General features: G+C 44.5%; 1 long non-coding RNA gene across 2 annotated transcripts in view; it reads right to left on the bottom strand.

Moving 5' to 3' along the window:
• The window catches only part of LOC122461798, a 51,598-nt gene that overhangs the window by 8,492 nt on the left and 21,850 nt on the right, over positions 1-21,256 (bottom strand). For both annotated transcript variants that reach the window (XR_006283986.1, XR_006283987.1), the window contains exon 2: positions 18,380-18,454. This is a non-coding gene — a long non-coding RNA (uncharacterized LOC122461798). The remainder of the gene's footprint in view (positions 1-18,379; positions 18,455-21,256) is intronic.

The following is a 21,256-nucleotide window of genomic DNA, read 5'->3' as shown; positions in this document are numbered from 1 at the left end:
GGGCAGGTCTGCTCCTGAGCTATAAAGGGCCAGAGGGCAGTGAAGTGAAAACAGAATAGAGTTGGAAGGGAACTGGCTGAGAGATCTAGGAAGCAGGACTCCTAGAGTTGCCTGGAAAAAGTGGCGAGGGAGCCTGAGATATGAAAGGTGCGCTAAGGACCTGTTTTGTTAGTTAAGCTGGACAATAAAATTGCCTCAGAAAGACTTTGAGTGTGGCAGGGAGTCATTTGGCAGCTAGGGAGAAGCCCTGCCTTATCACTGAAATCAATGGGAGTTAGATGCCTAAATACCTTTGAGAACCTGGGTCTAGGTGTCTAACATGCTTAGGGGCTTTGGAAAATCCCACTAGGTGCCTAGCTGCATCATTAGGCACCTAACTAGCTTGGCAAATCTTGCTATCAACTCCCACTGACTTTTAATGGGAATTGGGCATCTAAGCAATTAGGCCTGTTTGAAAATTTCAGCCACAATTAGCAACAAGCTTCCCTGCAGAGCTGATGGAGACAAAACTCCCAGTGACGTCACTTCCAGATGGCAGGATTGGGTCCAGAGTTTTTCACTTTCTGATTGTATCGATGATTTAAAGGATACCCATTTCCTAAGTGTTGTTTCCCATTGCCACCTAATCAGAGGACTGCACACATATCTTTGCTTCCAGTTCCCTTAGAACCAGCTTGCCCTCTGGCTTGAGAGCCCTGCACCACAAACACGGCTGGAGAACAGCACAGAGACATGGACAGAGTACATTTGGACCCTACTCAAAAGAAAACAATGTCCAAGGGCAGATGCTGGTTTGTCCCATTTGATCTCCTACGGGCACTAGAATGGGGTAAATAATGGATTTTTCAGTTTGCTGGCAATTCCAAATGGAAGAAAGAAGCATTTTGGTTCAAATGGAAAATTAAATTTGTGAAGCAAAAAGTAAAAGAAAAATTGTGTATCAAACAAAATGTTTTGTTTTGATTTTGAGCTGCCCAACTTTTATGCCCCCAGGTTCATACATCAGTTGCCAGCCCAAGCTGCCACCCGTGCTAGCTCAACTACACTGCTGGTTTTAAGCATGTTAGCAGCACTAGCATGGATACTTCTCCACCAGCTGGGAATCACACCCCCAGCTCCAAGTGTACATGTATCGTAAGAGAGGATAAGGCAAGGAAGAGGTGAGAGTCCCTTGTTAGGTTCCACAGATTTGGGATGCTTAACGTGGTGAAAAGAGAGCATCTGAATGGGGGGTTTGTTCTCAGCTCCTCTGAATTAAAAGGCTGTTCTGTAAACAAGAGCATACAGTAAATGAAAACACTACTTATCTCTGGATTATCCACAGCTCCAGTTGATCAAAGCTGCAGGGAGCCAGGGACATCATTCAATGGAGCAACAGAATATAATTAGTTTACATTCTGAGGAGAACAGTTTCCAAAGAGCCAAAATAGAAACTTGCAGAAACCCTAATGAGAGAATTTTGGAAAGGATGAGCAATTACCCCAAGCTATCCACTGTGATGTCTCAGTGCCAAGGACTTGGTTAGCTGCAACAGTGTTAAAAATGGTTTGTCCTACTCTACATTTACAGCTAAACGATGTTTAGCCCTGGTTCTGCTGATAAGATTAATAACAACCATGTTCTGGCATGGTTACGTTCTGTAGTGCCTACCAGGCCTTTGTAGAAAGGATGGAAGCACTCACAAGTGATAATGTTTATCCATCTAAGAACTGTGGTAAATGGTATCAAAGGCTGCTGATTAATCTAGAAGGTCACTGTCATTTTCCAACCCGGGAAGGGGATCATCAACCAATAAGATTAGATGTCATTCCAGTGCGAAAGTTGCATTAGAGACAAGACACCTGCTGGAGTAAATCGGTGCTCCAAGGTGGAACAGAAAATTTTCTGTCTTAGATGCCTGGCTGGTGGTCTTGCCCACATGCTCAGGTTCTAATTGATCACCAGACTTGGGGTTGGCAAGGAATTCCCCCCCCCCCCGCCCATTCTGATTGTCAGGGACTTTGGGAGTTTTTTGCCTCCCTCTGTTGCATGGGACTTGGATTGCCTGCTGGGATCAACTGGGCATATTTCAGATGACCATTTCACTACCATTGGAGGTCCTCAGGCATTAGTGATGCCTCTCTTAACATGTTCAAGGGATTTTCCAAAAGATTAGGCACACTGTATATTTTTACAATTCTTGATATTAGCAACACAGTAGTTACAAAAATCACCCTTAGCAATAACAATAAATCCATTGCAAGTGCCCATCTACAATCATTTTTGTCATGCCACACCTTTGGCCCAATACTTCTGGGGTTTTGGCATTTTAGGGTTAACCTGTGGCTTCCCTTTGCAAAAGTAAGTTCTCTTTTTCCTCCTTGTCCTGAAGGATCAAACCCTGATTTCTCTTGCTTAACAGAATTCACTGGCTGATTGGGTGTGCTTTCTTTACTAACCGCTCTTAGCAAGTCTTTCTTCTCCCTGTCAGCCAGGTAATTTGCATTAACACAGACAGGTGCCTGTTCACCAGTTTTCAGATCCTTAACTGCTACCAATTCCAAGGCTGGACTTTGTCTTAAAGATATACCATCCATTTTCACTAGCAAGCTAGACTCAAAGTTCTGCTGTCCTTCCCTTACCAACCTCTGCTTCCACATGGAATCAGATGTTAAGTCCACTGAGAGACTACAAGTCATATCCAAAGTGTCTAGAAATGAGAGTATACCTACCATCCCCTGAATTCTCGAGAGATTAACTCCACAGCTGTCCTGCTCTGAAATACCAGTAACCAAATCTATCCTCAGATCCTGAAGCACAGACTGCTCACTCAAAGAATCATTATGGAGACATTCCTCTCTCAACAACCTTGTCTCCCCAACAAACTGATCAAGCACAGCCACTTGCTTATGGGGCTGTTCAACTTTCTTAACAGCTTTTACTCCACCTGAGACCTTTTCAAAGCTGTCCACACTGGATCTTTCAAAAAGAAAGTTAGTGGATCCATTCATAACAGAAAATTTCTGGCTGTTAGGAACTGAAACTTCCTTGATCAAATCACTTTCACACCCTTCAGTTCCAGCAAACTGCTTGCAAAGACTACCATGAGGATTCCTTTCCCTAGGAGCTTCTTTAAGCAACAAGTTTCAGAGTAACAGACGTGTTAGTCTGTATCCACAAAAAGAAAAGGAGTACTTGTGGCACCTTAGAGACTAACCAATTTATTTGAGCATAAGCTTTCGTGAGCTACAGCTCACTTCATCGATCTTTTACACTTTCCACAGTATGCACCCGATGAAGTGAGCTGTAGCTCACGAAAGCTTATGCTCAAATAAATTGGTTAGTCTCTAAGGTGCCACAAGTACTACTTTTCTTTTTAAGCAACAATTCACTCCTCACAGAAATTCTGCCCTTACCCTCTTCACCTAGGGCTTGCTCTAAAGGAACACTTTCCTGAGCAACAGACTCTTTCTGGGTCTCACTTACATCCAGGATCACCTTTGGCTTATCAGACAGATTCCTACACAATCCCCTTTCAGGCAAACTGCTAGATTTCATTGTCAAAAGGTCAAAAGCATTTTCCTTCCCTTTGCCACACATAAGCTCAGGAATCTTTTCCTTCTTGCTACTAGTTTACAAACTGCCAGTAGGTAACACAATCAAATTACCTTTATGCTCTCCTCATGCCCTGGCTAAGGGTATGTCTACACTACAAAATTAGGTCTAATTTATAGAAATCGGTTTTTTAGAAATTGTTTTTATATAGTCGATTGTGCGTGTCCCCACAAAAAATGCTTTAAGTGCATTAACTTGGCAGAGTGCTTCCACAGTACTGAGGCTAGCGTCAACTTCCAGAGCATTGCATGTGGGTAGCTGTCCCACAGTTCCCACAGTCTCCGCCACCCATTGGAATTCTGGGGTGAGATCCCAATGCTGAATGGGGCAAAAACATTGTTGCGGGTGGTTCTGGGTACATATCGTCAGGCCCTCCCTCCGTGCAAACAACAGCAGACAATTGTTTCGCGCCTTTTTTCCTGAGTTACCTGTGCAGATGCCATACCACGGCAAGCATGGAGCTCGCTCAGCTCACTGTCGCCATACGTCTCCTAGGTGCTGGCAGACGCAGTACTGCATTGCTACACAGCAGCAGCTCATTGCCTTGTGGCAGCAGACAGTGCAATAGGCCTGATAACCATTGTCATCATGTCTGAGGTGCTCTTGGCCACCTCAGTAAGGTCGGTCAGGAGCGCCTGGGCAGACATGAGCGCAGGGACTAAAATAGGAGTGACTTGACCAGGTCATTCTCTTTAGTCCTGCCGGCAGTTGTATTGCACCGTCTTCTGGCAAGCAGCCAGGAGATGAGGATGGCTAGCAGTCCTATTGCACCGTCTGCTGCCAGCCAAAGATGTAAAAGATAGATGGAGTGGATCAAAACAAGAAATAGACCAGATTTGTTTTGTATTCATTTGCTGCCCCCTCCCTCCCTCCGTGAAATCAACGGCCAACAATCATTTCAGTGAGGTCTGTCAAGGGCACCTTGAAAAGTTTAATTGAGATTCAGTCCTGCCTGGAATACTGTGGGGAGGGATAGCTCAGTGGGTTGAGCGTTGGCCTGCTAAACCAGGGTTTTGAGTTCAATCCCTGAGGGGGCCATTCTGTATGACAGTTGTTTTTGTTTCTCCTTGATGTAAAGCCACCCCCTTTGTTGATTTTAATTTCCTGTAAGCCAACACTGTAAGCCCTGTCATCAGTCGCCCCTCCCTCCGTCAGAGCAACGGCAGACAATCATTCCGCACCTTTTTTCTATGCAGACGCCATACCACGGCAAGCATGGAGCCCGCTCAGATCACTTTGGCAATTAGGAGCACATTAAATACTATGTGCATTATCCAGCAGTATATGCAGCACCAGAACCTGCCAAAGCGAAACCGGGCGAGTAGACGACATCAGCACAGTGATGAGTGATGAGGACATGGACATAGACTTCTCTCAAAGCACAGGCCCTGGCAATGTGGGCATCATGGTGCTAATGGGGCAGGATCATGCTGTGGAACGCTGATTCTGGGCCCAGGAAACAAGCACAGACTGGTGGGACTGCACAGTGTTGCAGGTCTGGGATAATTCCCAGTGGCTGAGAAACTTTCGCATGCATAAGGGCACTTTCATGGAACTTTGTGACTTGCTTTCCCCTGCCCTGAAGCCCCAGAATACCAAGATGAGAGCAGCCCTCATAGTTCACAAGCAAGTGGCAATAGCCCTGTGGAAGCTTGCAGGGCCAGACAGCTACTGGTCAGTAGGGAATCAATTTGGAGTGGGCAAATCTACTGTGGGAGCTGCTGTGATGCAAGTAGCCAACGCAATCAAAGATCCGCTGATATCAAGGGTAGTGAGTCTAGGAAATGTGCAGGTCATAGTGGATGGCTTTGCTGCAATGGGATTCCCTAACTGTGGTGGGGCCATAGACGGAACCCATATCCCTATCTTGGCACCGGAGCACCAAGCCGGCGAGTACATAAACCCCAAGGGGTACTTTTCAATAGTGCTGCAAGCACTGATGGATCACAAGGGGCGTTTCACCAACATCACCGTGGGATGGCCAGGAAAGGGACATGACGCTCGCATCTTCAGGAACTCTGATCTGTTTCAAAAGCTGCTGGGAAGGGAAGGGAGGGACTTTCTTCCCAGACCAGAAAATAACCGTTGGGGATGTTGAAATGCCTATAGTTATCCTTAGGGACCCAGCCTACCCTTTAATGCCATGGATCATGAAGCCGTACACAGGCAGCCTGGACATTAGTCAGGAGCTGTTCAACTACAGGCTGAGCAAGTGCAGAATGGTGGTAGAATGTGCATTTGGACGTTTAAAAGCACGCTGGTGCAGTTTACTGACTCACTTAGACCTCAGCCAAACCAATATTCCCATTGTTATTACTGCTTGCTGTGCACTCCACAATATCTGTGAGAGTAAGGAGGAGACGTTTATGGCGGGGTGCGAGGTTGAGGCAAATCGCTTGGCCGCTGGTTATGCGCAGCCAGTCACCAGGGTGGTTAGAAGAGCACAGGAGGGCACGGTGCACATCAGAGAAGCTTTGAAAACCAGTTTCAGGAATGGCCAGGCTGTGGTGTGAAAGTTTTGTTTGTTTCTCCTTGATGAACCCCCCCACACACCTTGGTTCCCTCTACTTCCCTGTAAGCTAATCACCCTCCCCTCCGTGCTTCAATCACCGCTTGAAGAGGCAATAAAGTCGTTGTTGCTTCACATTCATGCATTCTTTATTAATTCATCACACAAATAGGGGGATAACTGCCAAGGTAGCCCAGGAGGGGTGGTGGAGGAGGGAAGCAGCGGATGGGGTAGTGGAGGAGGGAAGGACAAGGCCACACAGCACTTTAAAACTTAATGAATGCCAGACTTCTGTTGCTTGGGAAATCCTCTGGGGTGGAGTGGCTGGGTGGCTGGAGGCCCCCCCCACCGCATTCTTGGGCATCTGGGTGAGGAGGTAATGGAACTTGGGGAGGAGGGTGTTTGGTTACATAGGGGCTGTAGCAGTGGTCTGTGCTCCAGCTGCCTTTCCTGCAACTCAACTATATGCTGGAGTATATTAGTTTGATCCTCCAGCAGCTTCAGCATTGAATCCTGCCTCCTCTCATCACACTGCCGCCACCTTTCAGCTTCAGCCCTCTCTTCAGCCCACCACCTCTCCTCACATTCATTTTGTGCTTTCCTACACTCTGACATTGTCTGCCTCCATGCATTCATCTGTGCTCTGTCAGTGTGGGAGGACAGCATGAGGTCAGAGAACATTTAATCGCGAGTGCATTTTTTTCGCCTTCTAATCTTCGCTAGCCTCTGGGAAGGAGAAGATCCTGTGATCCTTGAAACGCATGCAGCTGGTGGAGAAAAAAAGGGACAGTGGTATTTAAAAAGACACATTTTATAGAACAATGGGTACACTCTTTCACGGTAAACCTTGCTGTTAACATTACATACATAGCACATGTGCTTTTGTTACAAGGTCGCATTTTGCCTTCCCCCACTGCATGGCTAACCCCTCCTCGCTCCCCGTGGCTAACAGCAGGGAATATTTCTGTTCAGCCACAGGCAAACAGCCCAGCAGGAACGGGCACCTCTGAATGTCCCCTTAAGAAAAGCACCCTATTTCAACCAGGTGACCATGAATGATATCACTTTCCTGAGGATAACACAGAATGATAAAGAACAGGTGTTGTTTGAATGCCAGCAAACATACACTGCAATGCTTTATTCTGCAATGATTCCCAACTACGTGCTACTGGTCTGGCGTGGTAAAGTGTCCTACCATGGTGGACGGAATAAGGCTGCCCTCCCCAGAAACCATTTGCAAAGGCTTTGGGAGTACATTCAGGAGAGCTTCATGTTGATGTCCCTGGAGGATTTCCAATCCATCCCCAGACTCGTTAACAGACTTTTCCAGTAGCTGTACTGGCCATGAATGCCAGGGCAAATTAATCATTAAACACGCTTGCTTTTAAACCATATATAATATTTTAAAAGGTACACTCACCAGAGGTCCCTTCTCTGCCTGGCGAGTCCGGGAGGCAGCCATGGGTGGGTTCGGGGGGTACTGTTCCAGGTCCAGGGTGAGAAACAGTTCCTGCCTGTCGGGAAAACCGGTTTCTCCGCTTGCTTGCAGTGAGCTGTCTACAACCTCATCATCACCATCATCTTCCTCATCCCCAAAACCTGCTTCCATGTTGCCTCCCTCTCCATTGATGGAGTCAAAGCACATGGTTGGGGTAGTGGTGGCTGAACCTCTAAAATGGCATGCAGCTCATCATAGAAGCAGCATGTTTGGGGCTCTGACCCGGAGTGGCCATTTGCCTCTCTGGTTTTCTGGTAGGCTTGCCTTAAGTTTCACGCTGCACTGCTTCAGGTCCCTGTTATGGCCTCTGTCCTGCGTGCCCTGGGAGATTTTGACAAATGTTTTGGCATTTCAAAAACTGGAATGGAGTTCTGATAGCACGGATTCCTCTCCCCATACAGCGATCAAATCCCGTACCTCCCATTCGGTCCATGCTGGAGCTCTTTTGCGATTCTGGAACTCCATCATGGTCACCTCTGCTGATGAACTCTGCATGGTCACCTCTGCTGATGAGCTCTGCACTCACCTGCAGCTTGCCACACTGGCCAAACAGGAAATGAGATTCAAAAGTTCACGGGCCTTTTCCTGTCTACCTGGCCAGTGCATCTGAGTTGAGAGTGCTGTCCAGAGCGGTCACAATGGAGCACTCTGGGATAGCTCCCAGAGGCCAATACCGTCTAATTGCATCCACAGTACCCCAAATTCGACCCAGCAAGGCCAATTTCAGTGCTAATCCCCTTGTCGGGGGTGGAGTAAATAAATTGATTTTAAGAGCCCTTTAAGTAAAAAAAAAGGGCTTCATCGTGTGGACGGGTGCAGGGTTAAATCGATTTAACGCTGCTAAATTCGACCTCAACTCCTAGTGTAGACCAGGGCTAGGATATCATTCTGATCAGACAGAGTTGCTACACCCTTTTCCAGCCACACATTAACAATAGGCAAAATACAAGCACCAGCATTGTCTGGAATTTTGCTAGGACACTAACTGGATGCAACCTAGTTACAGTGCCATTCTCCCTAGCAGACACAAACTTAGGACTATTCCCTTCCTGGGCGTTACTTGAATCCAGAACCAACTCTGAGAGAACTGTACTACCCTCAACCATCACAGGCTTAAAGGCACCTTCTGTCCGCTCCATAGACAAAGAATGGGAGACACATTCTCCTTTACCAGATACACAGCTTGGGGTCTCATTTCCCTTGTCCCAGCACACAGGGCTGTTCACAGACAACTGCTTGGAGACTGCGGTAGCTCCCACCATAGGCAAGTCATTAACCACAACAGACACAGGCACATTTCCTCCATTGTCACAATTCTCCACACAGGTAACAGGTAAGGTATAGGGACATTCATTTTCCACTATCCTTGCCTTCCCAAACTGCTGGTAGACAAAGCCATCAGCTCATAAGGCTTCCTAGGCTTATCCAAACTTTCCTTACCAGGTACATTGCAACTCCCAAAAGATAAACTGCTGCTCTTCTACACTGAGCTACTTCCAGCAAATCATAGTTGCCCTTTTCAGGTTTTATAAGCTGTACTAGCCAACGATCCATTACCCATCAAAAATCTACCCTTTCCTTCCTCAGTTAGGGCTTCAACCTGACCATCAACTTTAATCTGCTCTAGATAAACATTTTCCTGATCAGTGAGTTCTTCCTGTGCTTTATCTAATTTTAGATTCACTTCTGAGACACTAGATCGACATTCAGAAACCTCATTCACAGACAAACAGCTATTTGCCACATTTCCCAGGTTAGAGTCACCCTCTCCCTGGCCACAGCAAAACTGATTAAACATAGACAACTGTTCAGAGTAATACAACATACCAATATTGTTATAACCTGGACTTTTAAGATGATACAGTTTCTCCTGTTCTTCCTTTGCTTTTTTGACTTGGAGCTGAAGTCTGGCAATTTCTTGTTGCATCTGGCAAACCCTCTCCTCAGCAGCGAGTAGTTCAATACACTCCCTACGAGCCATTTCCTCTTTCCCATCAGCCTCCTTCTTTCTTTCATCAGCCTCCTTCTCCAGCTGGGCCAAGTCTTGCCTCTCTCATTCAAATTTCTGCCAGTTTTTGTTCATGTTCAAACTGCAGCTTGATTTTTTCTGCTGCTGCTTTTTGGCTCATGGTCACTGATCTTTAACCAACAATACTCTCACTATCAAAATTCAAATTTGGATAGTGTGGGGTTCTGATCCAAAGCTTAATTGACCTGGCATGGATCCTAGCATGACTACGCCAGTGTAATGATGCTGCCTCTGGCGGGACGCAACTGAGAGTATCAATTCAGGACAAATTGCTTAGAGCAGGGCAGTTACAGCCCAAAGCTGGAGTTCCTTTACTATTAAGGCAAACCAAACCAGCCAAACAGAGAGGACTTTGGTCTAACCCCACTGGCTAACCATAAGTCTTACAAGCAATTCCCTTAGACATTCCAGTTTCCCAGTATCACCAGTGCCACTCGTTACGGGGACGAATGGTTATGAAAACCAATACCCCCAGTAAAAGAAAAAAAGTTCTCCCAATCCCAAAGGACCAAGCCCCAGACCCAGGTCAATATACAAGTCAGATCTTACCCACAAATCACGCTGTTGCCAATCCTTTAGAATCTAAAATCATAGAATATCAGGGTTGGAAGGGACCTCAGGAGGTCATCTAGTCTAACCCCCTGCTCAAAGCAGGACCAATCCCCAATTTTTGCCCCAGATCCCTAAATGGCCCCCTCAAGGATTGAACTCACAACCCCAGGTTTAGCAAGCCAATCCTCAAACCACTGAGCTATCCCTTCCCCTCAAATCTAAAAGTTTATTCATAAAAAAGAAAGAAATATAAATGAGAGCGAAAATTGGTTAAATGGAATCAATTACATACAGTAATGGCAAAGTTCTTGGTTCAGGCTTGTAGCAGTGACCGAATAAACTGCAGGTTCAAATCAAGTCTCTAGAGTACATCCACAGCTGGGATAAGTCATTTAGTCCTTTGTTCAGAGTTTCAGTTTGTAGCAAGGTTCCTCCAGAAGTAAGAAGCAGGATTGAAGACAAAATGGAGATGATGATGCTGACTTTTATAGTCCCTTTGCCATGTGACTTGTGCTTTCTTTGTTCCAACCACAAGCCACCCAACACATGGCATGGAAAAACCTTAGAGTTCTGTCCATAGACATGTCCCTGCATGCCTTGCTGATTCATAAGGTTTATCTGCCTTCTCTCAATGGGTCAGTTGTATAGCTGATGGTCCTTAATGGGCCATCAAGCAGGCTAGGCAGTGCTGATGCCAAAATGTCTGGGGTGTCACCCAGAAGCATAGCACAAGTTCGAAATACAGACAGTATAGAGCCAATACTTATAACTTTAAATACAAAAATGATATATGCATACAGATAGCATAATCATAACCAGAAAATCATAACCTTGTCATAGACACCTACCTTAACCTTACTTAACCTCCTTTGTACAAGATTTAGTGCCACTATATAACCTTGGTTGCAACAATGATCTATACGGTCACAGTTTATGTTAATAATGTCACACCTCCTAAGGACTAAAATGCTTTGACTTAAAGGACGCCATTGGGCTTAATGTAGGGGTATTTGGATTAAATTTAATGGCCTGTGATATACAGGAGATCAGACTGTGTAATCTAATAGCCCCTTCTGGCCTTAAATGCTACGAAACTATGAAATTAGTGGGTGAAAAAGAAGGCATCCCTGCACTGTCACAATGCAAGATCTGAGGAAACAATTTCAAACTAGTGAGAGAACATTAGAAGCCCCACAATCTAAAAATGGGAATTACAGCGACTGAAAATACTGATATGGGACTTTATTTAATCAAAGATAATTGGGCTAGGTTCAGGCACTCTCTGAGTAGAAGGTAACTTCACAAGTAGTCCTGTTGAAATTCTCCAAAAGCTAACTCTGTAATCAAAGTCTTTAACAGATATGACACCAATAACTCTATGAAAACTGTAGAAAGATAGCACAGGACAGGATCTAAGGTTAGGTGCAAGAAATACCAGGTGATTGGTGCTTTCCCTGTGTGTGCATGGAAAAAGTTTCTAAACCTGGCATCCAATAAGCAGTCACTGGTAAAATTCCTCCAAATATGTGGTTCAAAATGCACCTGAGAGTGTAGGAGCACACCCAACACAAATACTCCTTCTTACTGCAGGCTTTTCCAATGGTGAAGTAGCAAAGTCCATCACCATTAGAGCTATTGAAGAAACCCAAGACTTCTACTGTACTCAACAGGAAGCGTACACAAAGATATACCTGCATGCTGTATATAGCAGTATGGCTTTTGGGACTCTTGGTGTCAAATTAGGTCACCCAGTACAGATGTTTTGGTCCTTGCTATTCACTACTTTCCAAAAATGGAACATGTTGATAACATGTGTATTGAAACAGGCACCATTACCAGCACAACTGACAAGCATCACTTCATACCCATGCATGCAATTTATGATGCACTCACTCCTTACTTCTGCAACATACTTCCTGCTGTACATGCATTAATAGGATGTGATTCTGTGTCATCCCTGTTTGGTATTGGGAAAAATCTGTGTTTAATGTTGTCAAAACAAAGGGAATGTACCGCCTCACAGATCTTACCAAATTGGGAGAGAGTGAGGGACAAGTCGCAATTTCTGCATCATGGAAGTTGGTAGCAGTGCTGTCTGACCAGAGTGAAAAAGAAAAGGAGACCCACAGAGACCTGAATTGCTTGTTCCTCAATCTAGACTAGCCAAACTGCCAGCATGTGAGGAGTATGTCAGAAGAGCATCTTGACAAAACAGATTTGGATGTCTTTGCACATAGGTTAGTCAGATATTGTATCACCATTGCAACCTGGATGGAAAAATGTGAATGATGAAATACTTCCTGGATTCTTCAAGGGCCCTTTGGAATCTGAGCTTCTACAAGGCCTTATCTTATCTTCTGTACCAGAAGGGGTCACTGCACAATCAACTGTGTCTGTAGTCAGAACAGTCTTCCCTGCACAGAACTATGTCCATACCAAGGCAGTGAGGACTGTGGTAACACATGCACTCTTGACGGAGATCATAATGAGGAACAAGATGATAATGATGTTGACTACCTGTACAAATTTATTATTACATTTTTTTTTACCCTTTAGATTGTTGTTGTGACGCTGTGAAGTCACAAAGAAATCCACTTTTATGTCTTGAAATAGAGTCATTAAATTAACAGAAACTGTGGTATGTAACTCATCATTTAAATCAGCTTCTGTGCCAGATGACGGGAGGATAGCTAATGTGAGGCCAATTTTTAAAAAAGGCTTTAGACGTGAGCCTGACTTCAGTACCACGCAAATTGGTTGAAACTATAGTAAAGAACAGAATTATCAGACACATAGATGAAAATGGTTTGTTGGGGAAGAGACAACATGACCTTTTGTAAAGGGAAATCATGCTTCACCAATCTATTAGAATTCTTTGAAGGAGTCAACAACCATGTGGACAAGGGTGATCCAGTGGATATAGTGTACTTAGATTTTCAGCAAGCCTTTGACAAGGTCCCTCACCAAAGGTTCTTAAGAAAAGTAAGCTGTCATGGGATAAGAGGGAAGGTCCGCTCATGAATCAGTAACTGGTTAAAATGTAGGAAACAAAGGGTAGCAACAAATGGTCAGTTTTCAGAATGGAGACAGGTAAATAGTGGTGTCCCCCAGGGTCTGTACTGGGACCAGGGCTGTCCAACATATTCGTACATGATTTGGAAAAAGGGGTAAACACTGAGGAGGCAAAATTTGCATACAATACAAAATTACTCAAGATAGTTAAGTCCAAAGCAGACTGCAAAGAGTTATAAAGGAATCTCACAAAACTGGGTAACTGGGTGACTGGGCAACCAAGTGGCAGATGAAATTCAGTGTGGATAAATGCAAAGTAATGCACATTGGAAAACATAATCCCAACTATACAAATAAAATGATGGGGTCTAAATTAGCTGTTGCCTCTCAAGAAGGAGATCTTGGAGTCATTTTGGATCGTTCTCTGAAAACATCCACTCAATATACAGCAGCTGTCAAAAAGGCTAACAGAATGTTAGGAACCATTAGGAAAGAGTTAGATAATAAGACAGAAAATATCATAATGACACTATATAAATCCATGGTAAGCCCACACACCGAATACTTCATGCAGTTCTGATGTATGAATGACACAATCTCAAAAAAACATATATTTTAACTGGAAAACGAACCAAGAAGAGCAACAAAAATTATTAAGAATCTAGAACAGCTCTTTATGAGGAGAAATTTAAAAGATTGGAACATTTCATCTTGGAAAAGTGACAACTAAAAGGGGATATGATGGATAGGTCCTCCAATGGCTATTAACCAGGATGGTAAAGCAACCCCATCCTCTGAGTGTCCCTAGCCTCTGTTTGCCAGAAGTTGTGAGTGGACGACAGGGGATGGATCACTTGATTGCCTGTTCTGTTCATTCCATCAGAAGCACCTGGCATTGACCACTGTCTGAAGACAGAATACTGGGCTAGATGGACCTTTGGTCTGACCCAGTATTGCCATTTTCATGTTCTTATGTTCAGAAACTAATGCAAATATTTCAAAGTGGACATTTTAATATGTTCATGGTATTATTGTTTAGTCCCATTTCTGTGGAAATAGTACCACTTGACAGCTCCACATCATACCTCATCTTAAAGTCTTTCAAATAATGTATGATGTGCACTTGTATACACAGGATACATTAAGTTGACCACATTGGTAATGTCTGCCGCTCTCCTATTAAGTGAGAATTTCTCCTGTAGATCAAAGCTCCATATCTAAAATTCAGGACTGGTATTCACTATTAAAAGAGGAAAGGCCACCAAATTAGATATGACAAAGGCAAACCAGCAAATAAAATTGTAAACAGTGCCTTGTCATTAATCCATCTTAAAAGATGTTTTGTAATAGAACAAGTTACTGAGTGGCAGGACTGTTGCCCCATTGATTTTGATTTCCAATGTGTTAGAACATGAGCCGTACATTGCAAGAGCTAAAATGATAACTAAGCCCTAACAGGATATCTGTATGGTAAGTTAGCTAACAGGATAACCAAGCTAATTGGATAGCTAGATAATATAATATCCTTATCTGCTTAAGTTGTACTGATGATATCCTAATTATGGGAAATAGAGAGAGAAATAGATTTATGCAATTTGGAAGCCATGCTAACCAAAAAGCAAGGCCATGGCCAGAGATCAATGCAAAGCAAACAGACATTCTTTCAGATATAGTACACAGAATTGTTGCTGAAGAAATTAATGTAATTAAGGGGAAAAAATCCAGAAGCTATGAAATTAACACTGGCACCTTCCAAGCTGTGAGCCATGCGTAGGAAAATTAATTTCATGCTTTTATGCTGCACAGCACTAGCCATTATTATTATGTACAGTCATTCCTTGGTGAAGATTATAACAAAGGCTGAACAAAAAATTTTCACCAAAATGATCTTTTTGGGATTGTTGTTTTTGAAACACAGAATGGCTTTCTGTGACGATGTGACGCAGCAGGGAGGGGGGAGTGTTGACCTGGGAATGTGCCCTGGGGATGGGAAACCTGAGAGCCTGTAACATGAGCCAGGAGGGCGCAGGGGAGGTAACACCTCTGCCTAGGAATGTGAACAGAGGCTGCAGGAGAGAGCCTGCTGGGGGGGTTTAGTTTTCAGTTTGGGGCTGGGTGGAGGAACGCAGGGAACCCCAGGGCTGGATCTAAGCTCCCTGCTCCCCCAGAAGGACTTGACTGAGGGGTCCTGGTTGTACCCACAAGCTCTGTTTTGGACTGTGTTCCTGTTGTCCAATAAACCTTCTGTTTTACTGGCTGGCTGAGAGTCTCAGTGAATCCCAGGAAGAGGGGTGCAGGGCCTGGACTCCCCAATACTCCGTGACACTTTCTAATTCCATTAAATGTTTGGGTTAATAGCGGGGAGGAATTTCCCATTTTGTCAAAACGTCTTATTCAAAACACTCCAAATGGTTTGATTTTCAGTGACCAAAAATATTTTTTTGATGAAAACCCAAAAAAATTCAAAGGAAATTTTCATTTTTGTCAAAAATGTTCTCCAGGGGAAGATGTCCATGCCAGCTCTGAGTATAACTAGCTTTCCATTCTAAGCTAAATTTGGAAACATCTCACCAGATTCCCAAACAAACCAATTTGCTGAAATTTCTCAGGTGTGTTGCCAGAGGACAATCAGATTTCAGGTTAATAAAGCTTGTAGCTTGATCCCGAGGTTATAAACCAAATGGGAGTTAGAAACATGAGAGGATTTTTGGTTTTCCAAAATGCCTTGACAAACCACCAGGAAATGCACAATAGGAAGTAGTTAGTAGGACTTTTCTTCTCTCTCTGACTCATATGGCATGTGGATTCTTACATGCATATTGTACCTTTCCCTCCAAAGTTCTTTATTGACTTTGCTCCAAATCTTTGCCTGCAGATAAGGAACACACAGTGCAACTCAAGAGTAAGGAGGCATGTTGAGCCACCTTTGGGGTCACTGATCCTGCAGCTGCTGTTTGCTTTTTGCTCCAGCCTGGTGACTACTCTAACTTTTGCCAGCTGCTTATGGTCCCAAGCAACCATAATGGCAGCCAGGTATCAGACAGACTTAAGGGAACTGTGGGCATAGCCCTTTTTCCCTGGCCAGCCGTGCCCCCATTTCAGCAACAGGGAGGGGGATGGCTTAGAAGTTGTCATGCTGGTTCTGTGATACACAGGATCCCCCTATGCTGGGATAATCTTCCCATGGCTGGGTATATCTACCATGCAGAATCACATAGTAAGGCCCTAATGTAGGAAAGAATCTGATCTTGTACTTCCATCACTCTACTGTGAACCATGGCAATGTTTAATAGTGCACAGCACCATTACACAACCGCTGAGGGCAGGGCATGAAATAGAACATGCATCCAATTAAAATTGCAACAGGAATATTGGAAGAAGGAGCTAATTACTGATTTTGGCAGTTGGCCAGAATACCACAGTGAACATTGCTACTCTTACAGATAGCCCCAGTAGGGCTCTAAAGATTACTAGGCCCTCGTTTTTTTGTCTAATCCGAAAGAAAGCCTCCAGCCAGTAGGCATCCCCTGTCACTATTGGCTCAGTGCTGAGTTAGAAGACCACCACCAACACAGCTTCCTACCACTACTATGACATCCCCTATCTATGGGCTGACTAGTAAAGATAAAAGATTTCAGGTGGGGCAGTTTTCAGTCAGAAAATGCTGATTCGATGGAATCTAAATGTTCTGGGGGCATGTGCTGATTTGTCAAAACTTTAAACAGAAACTAGTTCCCTGCCTGGCTGTCCAGCTCCCTGGTGCACTGGACTCCCGGGCTGCTTGGCTTCCCAAGATACAGGCAATTGGGAGCTGGGGCTCTCTAGAAAACCCCAGGGCTCCAGGTGGCTGGCTGGCTTGGCACAATAGACTTTTTTAATCTTGGGTGTCAGAAACCTACATGCTAGCCTGACAGCCATAAGGCCAGTGCCCACTTCTCTGCTCCTTCACTGAGCTGCTAAATACATTCCCTCTGTCCTCAAGCAGCCTTTGGAGACTGAACTAACAGTCCCACATCCCTTTCCCACTCAGAAGAGTTTGCTTCCTGTCTTCGCGCTTCAGCTCTAACAAACATTTTCAATCAAAGTGGAGGGTAAATGACATTGGTTTCAGATAATTTCTTTGTGCCTTCATTTCTCCATGGTTCTATGATGTTCTTTCCTGGCTCCAAATTCACTCCCACTGGCCCTTTCATTCAAGAGCTAGTTTCAGCTGGATTTTTTTAGTTTTCTGTGTTAGACTCAGTCACAGATTGATTTGCAAACAGAAAAATGAAGTGCTCCTGCCCCTCTCAAGGAGATTCATGCCAATATCACATGAACTGAGCCTCCAACTGGCATTTGCAGCATGCGCTAGCAGTGATTTTGGCCACACCTGCAGCCTTCGCTAGTGGACTAAAGAACACGTAGGAGGCAGTGGTAGCTAATGGCCAGGCCAGTGGAAATCAGGAAACCTAGGTTCTAATTAGAACTGGTTGAAAAATGGGTCTCCATCCCCTCCCCCCATCCCACACACAACATTTCAAGTTTTGAGTGAAAAATAAAAAAAACAAAATATTTCAATTTAGAAATGCTGCTATGGTGCCTCATGCTCCCCCCCCCCCCCATTCTCCTCTGCAGACCCAAATCCCTGGTGAGACTATATCTCCTACCACACAGCACAAAGAAGGTACATCATGGCGGCTGCATGGCTGGGGTGCACCATGGGTCAGGAAGTCCAGCTGGGGAGCTCAGCCCATAAAAGAAAATGGAGCATGAGGCAGCTGCACTACAACTGCCAGGAGGTACTGCAACAGCATTTCAGAATCAAAATATTTCAGTTTTTCCAGAGAAATATTTTGGGTTTTAGCCAAAACTTCAATTTTTTTCAGTTTTCAGGTGTTCAAAGTTCCTATAAAAAATTGCAATTACCATCCAAAACTGAGACAATTTCTGAGGTAAAAATGAGTTACTTTTCATTTTCACCCCTGCCAAGTCACTGGTTCCCTGACCAGAACTGAAAGCATCAAAATCTCCCAAGGAAAGACATGTAAGTGATGATTCCATCTTAAAGAAGTGCACCAGAAATCTCTCAGCAAAGTCCTTTTGGGGGAGGAGGAGCAGGGATTTCCATTCCATACAGGAACACTCGGAACACATCAGAGAAAGGGCTCTGATACAGAAAGTTTACATGCATTTTAATACTTACATATCTTGAGCCTCAGAACTTTTTGATGTTCACCCATAAGTAGCATAGATATTGCAGGAACATTTCAGAGCATCACTAATATGAAAAGGATGAAAAAGCATAACCACAATTTTTAATGTTATTGGTATCATTTTAGAAGAAAACTTTAATGTAGCATCCCGTGTTGCATTGTAACTACTAAAATACACTCTTTGAAGTTCCCATTGCTGGGAAATGTTGGCCTGACCCAACCATGGTTTGGTCTTCATGATGCATGAAGCAGTGCTTTATTAATTCCTAGCTCTGTTATTTATTTTCTTCAGTTAGAGCAGATTTGTTATTTCAGTTTCTTGAAGAGATTTTAATTTACTCTGATCTTTTTATGTCCTCTGATTTAAAGACTTTGGTCAGTTTTGAGGTTAAGACTGAGCTTGGAGGTGTAGCCACACACCCAACACCAAAATTAACGGGAATTGTGTGTCTAACTCCCATAGACAGCTTTGAAAATTGGGTCCTCCAATTTAACTTAGAGTTGCTTTGTAGGGACAGCACACAGGTCAAGAGTTATATCACGGGTCTGGTGAGGGCAAAGAGGGACCAGATGCATCTCAGAAGAGATTTGGATCTTTGGTGAGTTACACCAGCTGGTGATCTAGTTTCTAACTGAGTTTACAGTGAAATGCAGAACCAGCTGTTTCACATGGAAGCAGGTTCCACTGAAAGCATTATGAACAGCTCTCCCTGAGTGCTTTTAGAACTTCATTCACAAATTCTATTCACCCGGAGGAGGAGTGGTTTGGTTTGGTTTGATGAGTCAGGACTATATCATTAATGTTTGTTTTGTTTGTTCATTATTGTCAACCCACGTAGCACAGGGTAAGTTTTGTGCCTAGACTGCTAAAAGTTTGAGACAGTTTCATAAGGTTGCATCAGATATAGTGGAGTTCCTAACAAAATCACCCATCTAAGAGCAGATTTTCAAAGGCCATGCACTGCCCACATGCTGCTTTGAAAATTCTCCTTGAAAACTAGCCAGCCCAATCCTATGCAGAACACCCAAAGAAAACTATTTGAAAATTCCTTGTGCATCTAATCCAGGACTACTGACTACAGCCCAATGGGAAAAGTTCTCGTCCAAGTTGTGAATTTTGCATGACTTTGCAAATAACACGAGAAGACATTAAAAAAGCCTGATTCTCAATCTCTCTGATCCTTCACCTGGGGCAGGAACAGATGAGGAATAAAAGTTGCCTTGAGCTACCTTTGTACTCCGCATATTCTGGGGCAGCTGGAGACCTGGCTGGCCCCTGAATTAGAACAGCCTCAGGGCTGCTCTAAATTATGCTTTATTTTCCATGTCTCCCTATAACCTGGGAAGATGAGAATAGCCATAGGGCAGTGCGCTTCAGTCATGCCTTGGTTATACCCACTCCTTCCCACTCTTGAGGTCCGGCCCACCATCACATGGTCCCTACACTGAGAAGCGGGATCATGCCTGAGGTAGAGCCCCTCTACCAGCTCTGCACTAGCCAGGGAGGCGGGGGGGGGGCATGCTCAGGGGCTGTTCCCACCTACTTTAAAGCCCCTTTACAGTGACAGAGTGGCTTAAGGGATCATTAATGAAAAACATTCATCTTGTCCAGTGAAGATCAGAAAAATAAAAGTCTCCTCTGGATGGAAACCACATGTGGAATTTCAGCTTTAAAAAAGCTGTTTTGGGTAGCTGGGAGAAAGCAGGTTAGAGCAAGCTACAACTTCCACTCTAGAATCACTATCACAGTGCCATACACAGCCATAATAATTGTGTAGCCAGCCTGCAAAATCCCTTGTAACAGGAAGTCACACCAAGGCCAATACTGCAGCCAAATCTGGGAACGGACCAGGTAACTACATGAACACAACTAACATTTGTTATTCCACAAGCTGAAGTAACAATCAGGAAATCCAGTGAGAGCTGGGCACAGCTCGGTGGGTTTGGATAGCAGTGCTTCAAGTGATCCTTGGCTCTAGTGTCCATGCATTTTCTCAGCCTGAGCGTCTGAGATGAATGACTCCGAAGTCCTCAAGAGAAGTTGCTTTGCCTTATACCTGATCTCACCATTGTGGTGTATTTAAAAAACATGTTGAAATTGTAGACTCTCGCTTAAATTTCAGGGATGCATGGGCCTAGCAGCAGTCAGTTTGCTGCAAGCCTAGAGTGAGGTGAATTGTATCTTTGATTTAGTGAGCAGCCTGATTTCTGTTTGTTTTGTGGGTCTTGTGTGTTATCACTCTGAATTCTAAAAAAGTAGTGTCATGCTGCAACCATTCTATGACTGCTGACTCCAGGCCAGAACATAGGGAGATGTTAGGTAGGTCAGTCTGTGATCCAGAGAAAACCACAGGTCTGTCTCAATCAAGAATCCCCTTTATATTCATTACAGCTGAGTACTTTCTCTTCCCAGCTGCAAGGGACATTAGCACTAGCCCTCTCATCCCCTCCAGATCGACTCTTCCCACTCACGAGTGCTTGACTTTCTTCCCAAGTGAGGCAGCCGAGGCTGTCTCCAGTGGGAGGCAATCAACTGAGCTGCCATCTGCCCCGCTGTCACACTCCTCCATCAGGAGTGCTGGCCTGGATGAAGCGTCTGCATCCTGCCTTACTCACCCCTTGCTGGGCTCAGGTGCTAATGGACACATCACACCTGGGCTAGAGCACACTCTGGTGACACATTCCTGGTGTAGAGGGAGCAAGCTATCAGCTCCTTATGGGAGCAGATGGTTTTGACCAGCCCTTGGCAGCAGGGTGTGTATCTCTTCAGCACCCTTTCCCCAAACAGGCTCAGTTCTGGCTGCAACCTGCACTCTGAAAGACAGTTAAACAGCGCAGGAATTCGGGCCCCATTACAAAAATGCTCC

Source organism: Chelonia mydas, chromosome 9 (assembly GCF_015237465.2).
Source record: "Chelonia mydas isolate rCheMyd1 chromosome 9, rCheMyd1.pri.v2, whole genome shotgun sequence".
NCBI lineage: Eukaryota > Metazoa > Chordata > Testudines > Cheloniidae > Chelonia > Chelonia mydas.
This window is presented reverse-complemented; position numbering and strand designations above follow the sequence as displayed.